Source organism: Acyrthosiphon pisum, chromosome A2, assembly GCF_005508785.2.
Source record: "Acyrthosiphon pisum isolate AL4f chromosome A2, pea_aphid_22Mar2018_4r6ur, whole genome shotgun sequence".
NCBI lineage: Eukaryota > Metazoa > Arthropoda > Insecta > Hemiptera > Aphididae > Acyrthosiphon > Acyrthosiphon pisum.
The window spans coordinates 36,959,122-36,962,166 of NC_042495.1; positions in this window are offsets into that span (position 1 = coordinate 36,959,122).

The window sequence follows — 3,045 nt, forward strand, 5'->3', positions numbered from 1 at the left end:
CCCCCCCCCCCCATAGATCCGCGCCTGTACCTAAGTCTAAACGTTTAAATATTAGGTTACCTATAAGAGACGTAAATCTATGAAGAAACAACACTTAAAAAACGTCAAATGTATTTTACATAAAAATCACAAATATCAGTTTTAAATAAATTATCTAGTTATAAAAATTATTAAAATATCAAAAATATAAATAGGTAAATAATAATAATAATAATAAATCACAAATGTCGTATAGTACTATAGGTATAGTATTTGCTATACAATGGAATTTTTACGTAAAATCGGTTTTTGACAAAATCGATTTTGGCTTTTGGTGTAACTCTAAAACAAATGATCGTAAATACATGAATTTTTCACTGGGCATTTATATATGCATTATCTATACACGATAAAATGTTCAAAATATTTTGATTTGTTTTGAACTGTTTAAGAACATTTTCTGTTTCCAATTTTATTAGTCCTTTTTTCTATGAATGTCAATAAAAATTTGCTGGGTAACAAATGTAATACAAGGCTCCTACTATATTATTACAATGACCTTTGAAAAATATTAAAAACCTTTAGTCACAGTTTTTATTTATAAGCATTTAAAGTTCAAATATTGACAAAATACGGAAAAATCACTAAAATCAGCAAATTATTTTGAGTTGAGAATTCATAAAAATTTTTGTTTTTAAATCTAAGATTTGAAAATGTAATACAAGATTCCTCATAAGTTTGTCTACCTTTATCAAAAAAAAAAAAAAAAAAATGACTACAAGCAAATCAAATTAAATTCATATGAGCGTTTGAAATTAATATTTTTACAATATTGGATATTCACTCGATTTCTCATGTTGCGGTTTTGTTATTTTATTGTTATTCAAACACGAATAACTGTAGATACATCATACATGAACATTTTACTGAATGTTTATATTTTCATTTTCTATACACCATAAAATGTTGAAAATATTTTGACTCTTTTTGCGCTGTTTGCGTACATTACCAGTTTTCAATTTTTTAATTTTTTTTTTCTATAAATATTATTTATTTGTTGGGTAAAAAGCATGCAAATTTAATGCAAGGCTCCTGATATATTGCTACAATAGCAGTAGAAAAATATTCAAAATACATACAGGCACAATTTTTTTTTATAAATATTGAAAGTTCAAATTTTGAAAAAATGTATCAAATTTAAAATTCAATAATTATTTTGTAATTAAAAATTTATAAAATGTTCAACTTTTATAACTAAGGATTGAAAATTTAAAACAAGGTTCCACGTAAATAGGTTAATATATAAATTACTTTATTCACAATAATATCATCAAATATACTTAGTAATATACTAATATCATAGGTTAACTGACCGTTTACGCTCAGAATTGTTTTTATTATACAATGATATTATTGCATTGAATTCAAATTTAACACCATCCATTACAGTGACTCAATTATAACCTACTATACATCAGAGCGACATCCACTTACCCACTTTTTTATATACATTTTCTAAATTAATTTTTTTTTGTTTAGAAAAAGTAAAAAAAAATATAATTATTGCTGTTTATGTTTATAAAAAATGTAGTTATTTCATTGTAATATATATATAGTAGTGAATTTATAATATATACAAATTTATTTAGTACAATTACACTAAAATAAACCTACATTTGTGTCAAATTTCACGCATCTGCCTCCTGCGAGTCCTACTGGCTACTGTTCGCTCAGATAAATGTTATAATTAGTATAAGAAAAAGCAAATGTACACCCCCTAATATCTTTAATTAAGGGCTGATTTTTATTCATATCATACAACTGATAAAATATTTGGATTTAGCACTCTTATTAACATCTAAGCTGATGAATCATGTACTCGTACAATATATGCAAGTTTTGTAAAATTAAATGAATTTCTACATACTCTAAAGTGTCACTAATTTTGAGAAAATGGCAATTTTTAGATTTTTCCCCCTATTAATTTCATTATAAGACCTATGTTTGCGCAAATTTCATGTTTCTACATATACGGGAAGTACCTTATAATTTTGGTTATCAGTCAGTCAGTCAGTCAGTCAGTCAGTCAGTCAGTAACAAAAATTCAAACTTTGAATTTCTTTTCTATTAAAAAGGCTTATTATTAATTGTTAAAGGCTCAATTTTTAGCAATTTCCTAAGCCACTTAAGCTTAATATGTTTAAAATTTCAAAAGCTCATCTTACGAGGAAGCAGAGACACGAGGGTTAGAATTATAACCGGCTGAAGCTGTTCGTACCACTAGCATTGCTGGAACTTGGTCGGCTCGCTGACATGCACTCAGATATAATGGTCAAGGCTAGAATATATATATTTAAAAAAAAAATGTACGGGGAGGAGGTGGCGTATAAAAACAATTATCTTTAATAATGGCTGAAATCTGTTATAACTTATAAGAAAAGCATGATAAAAAAACAATAGGTTAGGTTAGGTTAGGTATGATCGTAACTTTTTGACGGTCAGATCCTTCGGTAAGCACGTGACGAGTAATAATAATTTAATGACAGTATGATAATACGGGTAAGCAAGTGACGTATTGCGCGAACTTGGACCAAATCTGGACTTTTGCGATCATACAATGTTATTTATATCATGAAGAAAAGTATGAGGGTTTCTCACGTTGAGCCCTCCCTCCATATAGGTATAGTACGTTCGATACATTTAAATACCGTACGTTCAATACCTAGACAATAAGTTTGTATAGTTTTTACTTTTTGAAAGGTATTATGGATCATCGAATTAGTGTGCTAAGGTGGGGCCGCCGATATATCTAGATTCTAGGATGATAGTGGGCCGGACCCTACCCTGCAGAAGACTAGGATAACCGATCACCTCGTTATCTAATAAACCAGTTACCAGTATATCTAAAATTATGTTGACCATACAAAAGTTAAGAATGATAACAAAAACTTATTCTTATCCACGGCTATAGATAGTATCTTTAATCGTGTTCTTATCAGAACAATATTATCAAAAAACGTTTTCACGTTCAAATTTGTACAAGAACCTAAGATATAACAATTTATT